The sequence below is a fragment of the Quercus suber genome, unplaced genomic scaffold (genome assembly GCF_002906115.3).
Source record: "Quercus suber isolate HL8 unplaced genomic scaffold, Cork oak 2.0 scaffold_2, whole genome shotgun sequence".
Lineage (NCBI taxonomy): Eukaryota > Viridiplantae > Streptophyta > Magnoliopsida > Fagales > Fagaceae > Quercus > Quercus suber.
In genome coordinates this window covers 3,493,386-3,508,302 of record NW_027069469.1, presented here as the reverse complement: position 1 = coordinate 3,508,302, position 14,917 = coordinate 3,493,386, and positions in this window count along the sequence as shown.

The window sequence follows — 14,917 nt, the reverse complement described above, 5'->3', positions numbered from 1 at the left end:
ATTGGTCATATTATATTTACATAACAAGTTTATGTACCTTGTTTAGCTTTGATGAGCTTATTTATTACATTTTACTAGTTGAGCTTTGTAGTGCATGTTATTTGGGAAAGATGTTTATAGTTTTTGATCACTTTGTCTTGATCTTGAAGTCACATGTCTTTGACTGTCGGACTTGAACCTTTTGAGAAAGTCATAAATAACCATCTCACCACTATTCACTAGCCAATCATGAACACCTTAGTGCATATCTTAAGATTCTGTGCTCGAGAAAGTGTAGCACATGCACAAAAAGAACATAAGGTGTAGCCTCGATTTAATTACTTAATGCTTAAAATTGGTGTGTACTATTAGGCTTGATGCCAATTCACATAATAATGAGGCAAAATTCAAGAAACTTACATGATTGCAATCTTATGTTCTAGGAGATGTGGGAGTTATATGATGTAACTCTTTTGGTGATAGTCTATTCTGAATTCTGTGTGATAAATTTTGTAAATTTTGTGATTGATTTCTATTCACATATCACCTCACATGTATCTCAAGTTTTTGCTAGTTGCACACACTACACAAGTTACTCTTTGCTAAACACTGTACATGTTATTGTGTGTATTTTTGGTCTGACCAACCAAGTTTGAAAATACCTTGAGTATTATGCAAAACATTTTTTTTTTTTTGCTTGAGAACTTAAAGGGAGAATAGATGAGATTTTCTTTGGAGAAACTGGGATTAAAACTTGGGTTTTTGAAAAGGCATTCCATCTCATATTCATGCATTTTGTTCATCAATTCTAATGCTTTGAGGAGTTTGTGTCAAAAAGTGCTTGCTCTTTCAAAAATTGTGTTTTTTTTTAAAAAATTTTTGTGAGCCTCTGCCTGTTTCGATTGATCCATTCTGTTCTTCGATCGATCGAAAATATGCTTCAATTCTTTTAAAAAGTCTCGGATTGATTCGATCGATCGAATGTGATTTTTGATCAATCGAATGTTGCGAATCAGGTTTTTTAAAATACTGTTTTTGACTTTTTCAAAGTCCCTTTTTCAAAACTTTTCAAACCTTTTTCTCTCTCTCCGACTCGGCAAGGCTCCACTTTCAATTTTTGTCGTTTTCCTCCAAAATTTTTGCAAGGTTTTTGTCCTCCAACACCAGTAAGACCTTTTTGTCCTTCCTTTTGAATTTACTTTCATGATTTCATGCATAAATCCATGCATTTGAGGGATGTTTTTGGACTTTGCATATTTTGGGATTTTTGTTGATTCAAACCTTATTTTGGAAAATTGATCAATGGGTTTTTGTGGGGACATGATATAAACTTGATATTGATAGTTAAAATTGATCAATTTTGGGTTTTGAGGAAAATTAAAATTCTAGGGTTTTCATTGAATCCGATTTGGGGATTTTGTTCAATTGGGTTGAAATTGATGAAATTGTTTTGTTGTTTTGATGTAATTAGACATTATAATCTGTGTGTTGTGTTATGTAATGCTCAATTCATCAAATTTGTTTCAAAACATTCAAGTGGTTTTTCAAATTTTTAGGGTTTTTGTAGAAACTTTATGCTCAAGCCAATTTTGTGCAATTGAACTTAATTTGAACTTTGTTTACTGCATTAGTACATGCATCATGACATTGTGATAGTTCATGCATCATATATGTTAGGTTCTAAAGATTTAGGATTTTATGTATTTAGAACTCTAATTTGTACTGTTGGCAAACCATGATCAAAACAGGTTGTTTAGTCTTGTTTAGGCTTGCTCAAAGTTGGGTTTTTCATGTAAAGTTGGAATTGAGTGGCTGCAGATGCATTGGTGCATTTCGGCCTGGCTCGATTGATTGAAGGAAAGACTCGATCGATCGAATCTCAGGTAGAATGTTTTTTCTGCAGAATTTCCAACTTAGCCCAAGCCCATTAAGGATTAAGGTTTTAGATTTACTTCTCCCACTATATAAAGGAAAACCTAAGCCACGTTTTTGAGAGTTTTTTAGAGAGAGAGAAGAGAGTGCCTCTTTTGTATCTAGGGTTTTGTACCCAATCCTCTCTAAGTCTTTGTTGCTCATATTTGCGGTTTGTGTGAATCTCTTGTAAGATCATTGAGGAGCTTTCCTTCACATAAACTTAGGGTTTTCAAGGTAGAGATATTATCTACATCTTGATGATCAACAAGGTTGCTGCTATCGGAGCTTAAAGAAAAACAAGCAGGGGTGCTTGTATCTTGATTGGAGAATCCAAGAAAGAAAAAGTCCGTGGATTCGGAGTTTGCACGTGGTCGTGTCAGTAAGTTTTACTGGTAGGTAGCATTAGGAAGTCAAGCGGGGAGCTTGTAAGTCCTTTTGTATGAACTTCGATTCTTTCAAGATAGTGGATTTAGGTTTACCTTGAGGATAGTTAGGTCAAATCCTCCCCACGTTTTTACCGTGTGGTTTTCTGGGTCATCATATCATTGTGTTCTTTATATTTCCGCTGCTTTGCATGATATGATATATTTGTGTTAACCTAGATTTGTTTAATTTTGACTAAGTGATCACTTGGCTAATTAACTAGGTTAATCTAATTGTGTTTTAAGGGGCCTAAATTTCTAACAATATAGATTTTTGTTCTATATCTTTTTGTGTTAACTTGCAGTCTGCCCTTGGTTTTTGTGTTATTTTGGTTTTCTTTTTGTGTCTTTGTCCTTTCCTTAGCACTATACCTAGGAAGACTAGGGCTCGTAGGTCTATTCCCTCACCTACTCCTTCCCCTCCCTCCTTTGACCGAGAGAAGTTTCTGAGTGAGAAAAACTAAGAGATTTATGAGAAGCTGAACCTTAAGAGAAAGATTTGGGCTGAGCGTTCTGTTCTTTTAGATGAGCTTGATCCTGCCATTAAGGCAAATTTTGAGCGTTGGGGCTGGTTACCTCTGTTGGATGTTTCTGATCCTCCTCCTCCAGCTACCCTGATTAGAGAGTTCTTCTCGAACATCTCTATTTGCGTCTATGATTCCAACACTTCAGTAAAGAGTTGGATACGAGGCGTAGAGTATTCCATTACTTCTACGGTAGTGGCTGATGCTCTAGGGGTACCCTTGGTCCAGCACCTAGTCTACCCTTATGATGAGTCTCCTTTGTTGAGTGATGTCATGTCTTACATCATTGGGTCTTCTATCCAGTGGGGTTCTGATCCTAGGATCACCTCTGCTGAGCTATCTGAGTTGCACTATCTCTTCTTTAGGATAGCTTGTCATTCTATCTGGCCCATTTCTCATCTTCACACCATTCCTCTCGAGCGGTGTGTCTTTCTGTATGCTCTTGTCATAGATGTTCCTATCAGTTTTCTCCATTTGTTTCTTCGTTCTTTGAATGAAGTTTATAGGAGTTCATCTTCTTCTCATGCTCTTGTTCATCATATTTTTATTCATTGGATTTTGTTTTATCTTGATTTTGGTGGTTTCTCTTTCTCTGAGCCTGTTCATGTGATTGCTCCCATAGATGCGTCTTTTCTCAAACAGAGGGCTGCTCATCTTCGAGCTGGCTCTAAACACCCTAGGTCTAAGCCTTCTGGTAGCGCACCTCCTCCTTCTTCTTCTTCAGGTCCTGCTGGTGAGGATGTTCCTAATCCTGTTCACTATAACAAAAGTGAATTATGGTGACAAAACTTTTCATCATAATATGTTCTTATTTCGTCACCAAATACATATGGTGACGAAATGGTGACGAAACAACATTCGTCACCTAAGCTCCGTCACAGAATGTATTGGTGATGAAAATGTTTCATCACCAATAAAAATTTGATAGGTGACGAAATTTTTTCGTCACCAATAAAAAATGATAGGTGACAAAAGTTTTTTGTCACCTAATATTTTTGTCACTAAATCTTATTTTCAATGATAGAATATTTCGTCACCAAATGTTTTTTTTTTCCAATTTCAATAGATTAGGTGACAAAGTTTTACGTCACCGATTGTTTTTTCTTTTTTTTCCTTTTTTTCAATAGATTAGGTGACAAATTATTTCGTCACCAATTTCTGCTTATAGACAGATATGGCGACAAAAATTATTATCACTAATTCTTTTTTATTTATTTATTAATATTCCTTACATTTACTTGCCATTACATTAACCTATTCATTTCCAACCACATACATAAACAAAATCATCCATTCATTTCTAACCAAATCCATTAAAAAAAACATCCATACAGTCTAAAAATGCAATAAAGATGTTCACAAAGTAATTACAACCATTTATATACAAATGATGTCTTAGCTTCCAAACTTTACAGAAAATTCTTTGAGTTCAAGTAGTCCCACAAAAGCTATTTTTGCCACCAATCCCATATCTGCACAAGTATAAAGGAAAATACATCAACAACAAACTAGACTGCGAACCTATATCCTTGATAAGATGTACTACAACAAAAAAAAGAGGTATTATTATTAGTAAGACAATGCAGAAAATGTCAACAGAAAACCCAATAACAAACTAGACAAAATAATCATAATGCAACATCATATGAAGCCAAACTATCAAAGAAAGAAGACCCACAACATTCTCATCAAATAAAAACCAAAACCACATTACAAACCATGGAGAAATCATAAAGAATGCAAAAAAAAAAAAAAAATCTCAATTTAAAACAAAACAAATAAAGTAAAATCCAAAACAAAAACTCAACCACCACCATAAACACAAACCCAACCACCACAATGAATAAAAAATCCAGTCAATACTATTAACAAAAAAAAACTAGCCACCACCATTTACACAAAACCTAGCCACCACCATAAACAAAAAATCCACCACCACCATTAAACAAAAACCACAGCCACCACCATAAACAAAAACCCACCACCACCATTAAACAAAAAACATAGCCACGACCATTTACACAAAAACCCAGCCACTACTATAAACAAAAAACTCATCCATTACAATAAACAAAAAACCCACCACCAGCATTAAACAAAAAAACTTAACTACTACCATAAACAAAAAACCCAGCCACCACCATTAACACAAAAACCCAGCCACCACTATTAAACAAAAAACACAACCACCACTATTAACACAAAAACCCAGCCACTACCATAAACAAAAAACTTACCACTACCATTAAACAAAAAACATAGCTATCACCATTAACACAAAAACCCAGGCACTGTCATAGACAAAAAACCCACCACCAACGCTAAACAAAAAACCCACTAATATATATATATATATATATTATTACAATTATTTTGATATTAACTAATGAATTCAACAGAGAGGCTTAGAAAAATCCTAATAAACTTATCCAAGTAGTTAGCTATTTTAAAAAAAAATAAAATCAGAATAGATAGTTGGTTTTCTTTTTTGTAAATAAGCATGGATGTTGGGCATTGTAAAATAGGAAGCTTCCAAGAAATTACCAACCCCACGTGATTGTCATTTCAATGACTTCCTATTTCCTACTTCTTATACTATTTCATCTTTATTTACTTATTACTTGTGTTAGGTTCTAAGGTCTTAAGATTTAATATATTTAGAACTTTAATTTGTAATGTTGGCAAACCATGATCAAAACAATGTATTTAGTTTTGTCTAGGCTTGCTCAAAGTTGGTTTATTATTGTAAAGTTGAAATCGAGTGGCTGCAGAAGTACTTGGGACTTTCGGCCTGGCTCGATCGATCGAAGAATAGACTCGATCGATCGAAAATTGCACAGGTTGTTTTTTCTGCAGAATTTCCAACTCAGCCCTACTTCATTAAAAGTTTAGGGTTTTATGATTTTACGCTAGGTATATAAACAAAACCCTAGCCACGTTTTTGAAGGTTGCTCCAATTGTATTGTTGCTCATACATTGCTGTTTTGTGTAAATCTCTTGTGAGATCTTTGAGGAGTTTTCCTTTACACAAAGCTTAGGGTTTTCAAGTTGGAGATATTATCTACTTCTTGATGATCAACTTTGTTGCTACCATTGAAGCTTAAAGATAATCAAGCGGGGGTACTTGTAGCTGATTGAAGAATCCAAGAAAGAAGGAGTCTGTGGATTCGGAGCTTGCACGTGGTCGTGTCAGTAAGTTCTACTGGTGGGTAGTATTAGGAAGTCAAGCGGGGAGCTTGTAGTCCTTCTGTATGAACTTCAATTCTTTCGCATAGTGGATTCAGGTTTACCTTGAGGATAGCTAGGTCAAATCCTCCCTAGGTTTTTACCGTGTGGTTTCCTGGGTGATCATATCTTGTGTTATTTATTATTCCGCTGCATTATATTCTTGATATGATTATTTGATTGCTTTAACCTAAAATTGCATAATTTGACTAAGTAACAACTTGGTTAATTAATCTAGGCTACGTAATCTGGTTGTTTAAGGGGTCTAAACCGTTCAAGTGGTATCAGAGCAGGTTGCTCTTTTGTTGGAGATTTCTTGATCTCTGAGCTGATCCTTGACCCCTGTTGTCATGGAGCATGGACACTCTCTGTTTGTTCCTCCTCACTTTGATGGGAACAACTATGCTTATTGGAAAGTAAGGATGAAAGCATTCCTGAAATCCATTGATGAGAGAGTCTGGAATTCCATTGAGTACGGATGGGTGAAGCCCACTACTCTTGTAAGTGAGTGGCAAACATCTGAAAAAGAAGTAGCTGGCTTCAATAGCAAAGCTATGAATGCCATCTTCAACGCTGTTTCCATGGAGGAATTTAAGAAGATCTCTAATGTTGAGGTTGTTCATATTGCTTGGAAAATCCTCCAAACTGTGCATGAAGGCACAAAGGCAGTCAAGATCAATAAATTGCAACAATTGACTTCTAGATTTGAAAGCATTAGAATGTCTGATGATGAATCTTTTGATGAATTCTATGCTAAATTAAATGATATTGTCAATTCTGCTTTTAATTTGGGAGAAGTCTATGATCAACCTAAAATTGTTAGGAAGATACTTAGATCCTTAACTGAAGACTTTAGACCCAAAGTGACTGCCATCACTGAAAGCAAGGATGTAGACTCCATCCCTGTTGATGAGCTTGTAGGATCTCTTCAATCCTATGAGTCTGACCTACCTAAAGTGAACAAATCCAAATCAATAGCTCTTAAGTCAGTTGATGATGTTGATGGCGGTGGATTTGATGATGAGCTCTCTGCTACAGAGATTGCCTATCTTGCCAAAAATTTCAAAAACTTTCTTAGAAATACCAATAGAAAGGCAAGAGGTACTTACACTGCTGAACCTAGAAATTTTAGGAAGAATGATCCCACTAAGGTTAACAACTTTGAAAAACCAAAAAAAAAAGTTGGTCAGTCTTCAAATAATTCTATGGGTCCTCAGTGTTTTGGTTGTCAAGGGTATGATCATGTGAAATCTAAATGTCCTACATTCTTAAGAACTAAGGGTAAAGCTATGGCTGTAATCCTTAGCGATAATAAGGTTTCCGATGACGAGTCCGGATGTGATGAGGATGGAAACTTCATTGCTTTCACTGCTACTGCTGTAGTCAATGAAAGCATATCTGTTGAAGAGAACCCTTCTGATGGGGAACTCTCTGAGGATGCAGATCTTCAAGAGGCCTACAATAAACTCTGCAAAATTGCTGCTAGGGATGATATGAATGTAGAACTTGGCCTGAAGAAAATTGATTCTCTTGAGCTTGAAAAGAAAAATTTGCTTGTTAAACTGTTTGATGCTAATGATCTTTTGAACAATGTTAAATCTGAGAATATGCTTTTGCTTGATAAAGTTAAAACTTTGGAACATGATTTATCTGTTGCTAGATCTGCTAGTTCTAAACTTGATCACATGCTGAATGTTCAAAAGTATCCTTCTGATAAATCTGGGTTAGGTTATGTTGAAAGCATTTTTGACTCTGCACAGCATTCCATAAATTTTGTTCCTTCTTCTTCTTCTAAACCTTCCGTGAGTGAGGTTGTGAGTGAAACTGTTAAACCACCTGTGAGTGAGGTAGCCAAACCCGTAGAAGTTTCACCTCTTAAGAAGAATAGAGTTGATCTGAGAGAAACTAAACCTACCCTTTCTAAGGACAAGATGCATGGTAAACCTGCTTGGGTTTGCTATTTTTGTGGTAAGTCTGGACACATTCGTCCTAACTGTTACAAGCTTCAAGCTGCTAAGAGAGCAAACAAACCAAAAGTGTCTGTATCACAAGCACAAGATCCTATGACATTTATTGGTGAATTGGTAAAGGCTTTGAACCTTTATTCCAATCCTGGAGTTGGAAATCACTCAAATGTGAATAAGAACTCCAATGCTCGTGATGCATCTAAAAAGTTTTGGATGCAAAAGACTCGATCTAATTGAGTCTTTCTGACATGGTCCTTGTGCTTCATTGCTCATTCCTCTGTGACCATTGTTCTTTGGTTTTTGTGTTTTTCTTTTGTTTTGTTCTAGGATTTGCACTGCATTACATTCATGCATTTCATTCTAGGGTTTATTTGTTTTCTCTTAATTTAAAAAAAAAAAAAAAAAGAAAAAAAAAAGAAAAGAAAAGGGGAAAGCAAAAATTATGTTTGACACTATGTTTCTTGATTTTTGAAAAACAAGGTTGGTCTATCTGTTTAGACATGTCATGTCTTGTGTACCTTGTTTAACTTTGATAAACTTATTTATTGCACTTGACTAGTTGAAAGTTTGTAGTGCATGTTGTGTGGAAAAGATGTGTATGGTTCTTAATCACTATGTCTTTATCATGAAGTCACATGTTATTTGACTGTCGGACTTGACCCTTTTAAGAAATGCATAAATAACCATCTCACCACTGTTCACTAGCCAATCATGAACACCTTAGTGCATATCATAAGATTATGTGCTCAAGAAAGTATAGCACATGCACAAAAAGAACATAAGGTGTTGCCTCAAATAAAATTAAAACTGGTGTGTACTATTAGGCTTGATGCCAATTCACTTAATTCAAACTGGTGTGTACTATTAGGCTGAATGCCATCTCATACAAATAAGAGGCAAAAATGCAAGAAACTTACATGATTGCAAGCTTTTGTTCTAGGAGATGTGGGAGTTATAGGATGTAACTCTTTAGGTGATAGTCTCTTTTAAATTCTATGTGATGAATTGTGTAGACTTTGTGTTTGATTGCTATTCACATATCACCTCACATGTATCTCAAGTTTTTGCTAGTATCACACATACACAAGTTACTCTTTGTTAAACACTGTACATGCTAGTGTGTGTGTTTTTGGTCTGACCAACCAAGTTTGAAAATATCTTGAGATTTGTGCACAACATTTTGTTGCTTGAGAAAATTCAATGGGAGAATGATTGAAACTTGTTTTTGACAAAATTTGGGTTTAAAAATTTTGGGTTTTTGAAAAAGCATTCCATCTCATACTCTGCATTTTGCTTTTCTTGGTTAATGCTTTGAGGAGTTGTTTTTCAAAATTAGGTTTGTGTCTTTCAAAACTGGATTTTTTTTTAAATTTTAGTGAGCCTCTGCCCATTTCAATCGATCCAGTTTATTTTTCGATCGATCGAAAAAGTGCCTTAGTTTGTTCTAAAATAACTGTTTCATCCGATCGATCGAATGTAATTTTCAATCGATCGAATATCGTGAAAAAGCTTTTTAAAAGGTTCAGTTCTGACTTTTTCAAAGTTCCTATTCAAACTTTTCAAACTTTTTCTTCTCTCTCTCCGCGTTGGCAAGGCTCCACCTAGAGATTTTTGTCGTTTTCCTCCGTTGTTTTTGCAAGATCTCTCTCTCCTCAAGCCGGTAAGACACTTTTGCCCTTCCTTTTGATTTTATTTTCATCATTTCATGCATATATTCATGCATTTAGGGGCGATTTTCGCAATTTGCTATTTTGGAATTTTCTTTTGATTCACGCCATATTTTATGCAATTGATCAATGGGTTCTTGTGGGGACATGCTATAAACATGATGTTAATAGTTTAATTTGATCAATTTTGAGTTTGGTGTGAAATTGAAAAATCTAGGGTTCCTAATTGATCTGATTTGGGGATTTTGTTAAATTAAGTAGAATTTGATGCAATTGGCTTGTTGTATTGATGAAATTAAGCATTATAATCTATGTGTTCTGTTTTATAATGCTCAATTCATCATTTTGTTTTAAAAATTTTCAAGTGGTTTTCAATTTTTGGGGTTTTTGTTAAGAAATTCCCTGCTCAAGCCAATTTTGTCAATTTAATCTCAATTAAACTTAATTGCTCACTGCATTAGTACATGCATCATGGCATTATATCTGTTCATGCATCATATAGATTTTCATTCTATTTTTTTTTTTTGTTGCTAATTTGCAGTCTGCCCTTGGTTCTGTTTTCTTGTGTCTTTTTGGTTTTCTCTTTTGTGTCTCTGTCCTTTCCTTAGCATCATGCCTAGGAAGACTAGAGCCCATAGGTCCATTCCCTCTTCCTCTCCATCCCCTCCATCCTTTGACCATGAGAGGTTTCCGAGTGAGAAAAACCAAGATCTTTTTGAGAAGCTTAACCTTAAGAGGAAGATTTGGGCTGAGCGTTCTGTTTTGTTAGATGAGCTAGATCCTGCCATTAGGGCAAACTTTGAGCATTGGGGATGGTTACCTTTGTTAGACATTTCTGATCCTCCTCCACCGTCTGCCTTGATTAGAGAGTTCTATTCGAACATCTCTATCCACGTCTATGATTCCAACACTTTAGTAAAGAGTTAAATACGAGGTGTAGGGTACACCATTACTCCTCAGGTAGTGGCTGATGCTCTAGGGGTACCGTTGGTTAGGGATCCTGTCTATCCTTATGACGAGTCTCCCGAGCTGAGCGATGTTTTATCTTACATCACTGGGACTTCTGTCCAGTGGGGTTCTGATCCTAGGATCACTTTTGTTGAGCTCTCCGGGTTACACTATCTGTTCTTTCGGATAGCTTGTCATTCCATCTGGCCCATTTCTCATGTCCACACCATTCCTCTTGAGCGGTGTGTCTTTTTGTACGCTCTGGTTACTGATGCTCCTATTAGTTTTCCCCATCTCTTTCTTCGTTCTTTGAACGATGTTTATAGGAGTTCATCTTCTTCTCATGCCCTTGTTCATCCTATTTTCATTCATAGGATTTTGCTTCATCTTGACCTTAGTGACTTCTCTTCCTCTGAGCCTGTTCATGTGATAGCTCCCATAGGTGCGTCTTTTCTTAGACAGAGGGCCGCTCATCTTCGAGCTGGTTCTAAACACCCTAGGTCCGAGCCGTCTAGTAGCGCTCATCCTCCTCCTTCTTCTACAGGTACTGCTGGTGAGGATGTTCCTGATCCAGTTGGTGATGATGCTGCTACTGTTGATGTTCCTCCACCTCCTTCGACCGACTTTGATGTTTGTCGTACTCTGGAGACTGTCGTGACCATTCAGGCGGCTCAGGGTCAGATTTTGGTGGACTTACTAGATGAGATTCGTACTCTCCGAGCCGATTTAGCGCGTCTTCATTCACCCTCACCACCTCCTTTTGATGGCGACTCATGATTGCTCTTTGGCATTCCGTCACAAAAAGGGGGAGTGGAGTTTTGACACTTGTAGAAACTTTTGTTGTTAGGGGGAGATTTTTGTTACTTGTGGAGTTTTTTTTAGATTGTATCTAGGTGCTTCACTTTGTATAGCATTTTTGGGGATATTCATGTTAGGGGGAGTAACATTGATTGATATATATTTTTTTTATTGATTCTTGTTGATTTGTGATTCACTGCTTATTGATTTATATTTATGTGTTGATCATTTATATATGTCTTTATTTTGTGTTGTGTGAATCTTACAAGGATGTTATACCTGTTGTTTTACTCTTTTCTGTCACACATGCGTTTATGCGTTTGTTGAGTATTTTAGGAATATACAGGTTGATTTAACTAAGCTGCTGTCTACACTTGCAATCGATGGATAGTAGTTAGGCTGAATTTGAAATTTATGAGCATTTCTTTGTAAATGGCTTTTTACTTGTAAAACTTTGAGCTTTCAATTAGGGTTTTGTCACGGATTGCCAAAGGGGGAGTTTGTTAGGTTCTAAGGTCTTAGGATTTTATGTATTTAGAACTCTAATTTGTAATATTGGCAAACCATGATCAAAACAATGTATTTAGTCTTGTCTAGGCTTGCTCAAAGTTGGTTTATTATTGTAAAGTTGGAATCGAGTGGCTGCAGAAGTACTTGGGACTTTCGGCCTGGCTCGATCGATCGAAGAATAGACTCGATCGATCGAAAATCGCACAGGTTGTTTTTTCTGCAGAATTTCCAACTCAGCCCTACTTCATTAAACGTTTAGGGTTTTATCTTTCTACCCTAGGTATATAAACAAAACCCTAGTCACGTTTTTGAAGGCTGCTCCAACTGTATTGTTGCTCATACATTGCTGTTTTGTGTAAATCTCTTGTGAGATCTTTGAGGAGTTTTCCTTTACACAAAGCTTAGGGTTTTCAAGTTGGAGATATTATCTACTTCTTGATGATCAACTTGGTTGCTACCATTGAAGCTTAAAGATAATCAAGCGGGGGTGCTTGTAGCTGATTGAAGAATTCAAGAAAGAAGGAGTCCGTGGATTCGGAGCTTGCACGTGGTCATGTCAGTAAGTTCTACTGGTGGGTAGCATTAGGAAGTGAAGCGGGGAGCTTGTAGTCCTTCTGTATGAACTTCAATTCTTTCGCATAGTGGATTCAGGTTTACCTTGAGGATAGCTAGGTCAAATCCTCCCCAAGTTTTTATCGTGTAGTTTCCTGGGTGATCATATCTTGTGTTATTTATTATTCCGCTGCATTATATTCTTGATATGATTATTTGATTGCTTTAACCTAGAATTGCATAATTTCACTAAGTGACAACTTGGCTAATTTATCTAGGCTACATAATTTGGTTGTTTAAGGGGTCTAAAACCGTTCAAAGAGATTATAGATTCCACCTTCAGAATATGTGTTCCCTCAACACTACTTATGGTTACCTAACATACTAAGGTTTTGACCATTAAAGTAGATCTCACTCTTGATATATTAAAGTAACCTACATTTTTTGATTGGGTTCACTATCCTCTCAGGATTGAGAGTCTATGAAATTAGAAGTCATGAGATTTATTCTTCAGGTGACAATTGTTAATTGAATAATTAATCTCATAGCGGTCCAGTTCAATATGTCTTACACACTTAAGACACATCAACACATCAACTAGAAGTCCCCACTTCCATGATTAAGACAAACCATCGTAGTTGATATGCTACAGTCTTTGTAGATGAAACGCCTAATTTCATCACTGACTACGAAATACATTTTGAGTTTACAAGGAACATGTGATTTATATCTTCTGTAACTGAAACACATACAATGCAACTCAAGTACTATAATAATGTCCAATTAGTTCATTTACAAATAGTCTCATATAATTAAACAATTTAATTATTTATGACATGCCAATAAATTGGATTTTAGAGCACAAACCCTAATAATCTCCCACTTGCCCTCAAAGACAGTTTTGCATATATCTGACACTTATTTCTCTTTGGAGTAAATTATAGTCAGTCTAAGGCAAGGTCTGGAAAGAAGTTTCAACTAGATTTATTGCATAAATTATCTTTTCTACTACTACATCCCATGCTCTTCTATCTCTCTAATGAGATGATACTTATACTTAATGTGTATCTTCACCACCTAGAGTGGACACATGTCCTAAAGTCAAACTTCATGAATCATAATCAAACTAAAAGTTAGTGTTTGTGTAACCAGTAACTGTCAAATCCTCACTTTGGTGGACAAGCATATAATCTCCCTTTCTCCTAAGATATTTGAGTATATGCTTTACTCCCACTAAGTTAAGTAATCCTGGATTTTAATTAATATTTGCTTACCATGCCCACTACAAAATAGATATTTGGCCTAGTATATAGCATGGCATAATTGAGACTTCTTATTAACATTGTAAGGAACCGTCTTCATATTCTCTTCCTTTTATATGTCTAGGATTATAGTCCTTTACAAAGGAACTTCAAACTTAAAAGGAAGCAATCCTTTCTTGAAGTATAAAATGCTATACTTGGCTAGGATCTAATCTATTTAAGTAGTTTAAGATAGACCCAACATCCTAATTTCTAGGTCTTACAAAAGTTTAACTCTTAGAATGTGAACAGTCTCACCCAAGTACTTCATATTAAACTAGTCTAGACAACAATAACTCTATTGATGACAATATCTATATAACATTCTAAATGATTAGAATGTCATCATCATATATTAAGAGATTTATTACTCTATACAGCTTTTACACACATAAGGCTTATCACTACTTGATCAAAATCAAACAATATGATTACTTGATCAAAGATGACACTGTATGATCTAGATGCTTACTTTAGTCCATAAATGGATTTTAAGCAACTTGCATACTAAATACAACTCGTTCTTTGCTATGAACTAGTCTAGCTACATCATATAGATGTCTTCCTCAAGATCGCCACTAAGAGAAGCTTTCTTGATATCCATTGCCATATTTCATCTAAACGAAATATATTGGATAAGAGAATCTAGATAAAGTCAAACATGACTATTGGTGAAATAATCTTTTCATAATCCATCCATTTCTTTTTGAAAAAAAAATCATTTTGCCTCTAGTCTTGACTTTGAAGGTTTACACCTTCTAATCTAACAATCTCACTTTCTTATAGACTTATTTCAAAACATTAGGCTTAATGTCATTAGGCGCCTCTACAAGTTCTACACATTCTATTTACATAACTTTGATCCAGTAATCCATATTCATATCATCTATTGCCTCTATATAGGACCAATGATCAAATTCATATCCTTGTGCGATGAATTCTTAAGTATCCCAAAAGTATGAATTTATTAGGTAATTTGATAATCCTCCCACTACGATATGGTACCATTGTACTAGCTATCTATAGAATAATATCTTGTGGTGTATCTAATACAACCATCTCATTTTATATGTATTTTATAGTTGTCCAACAACAAGTTCTAATATTTTT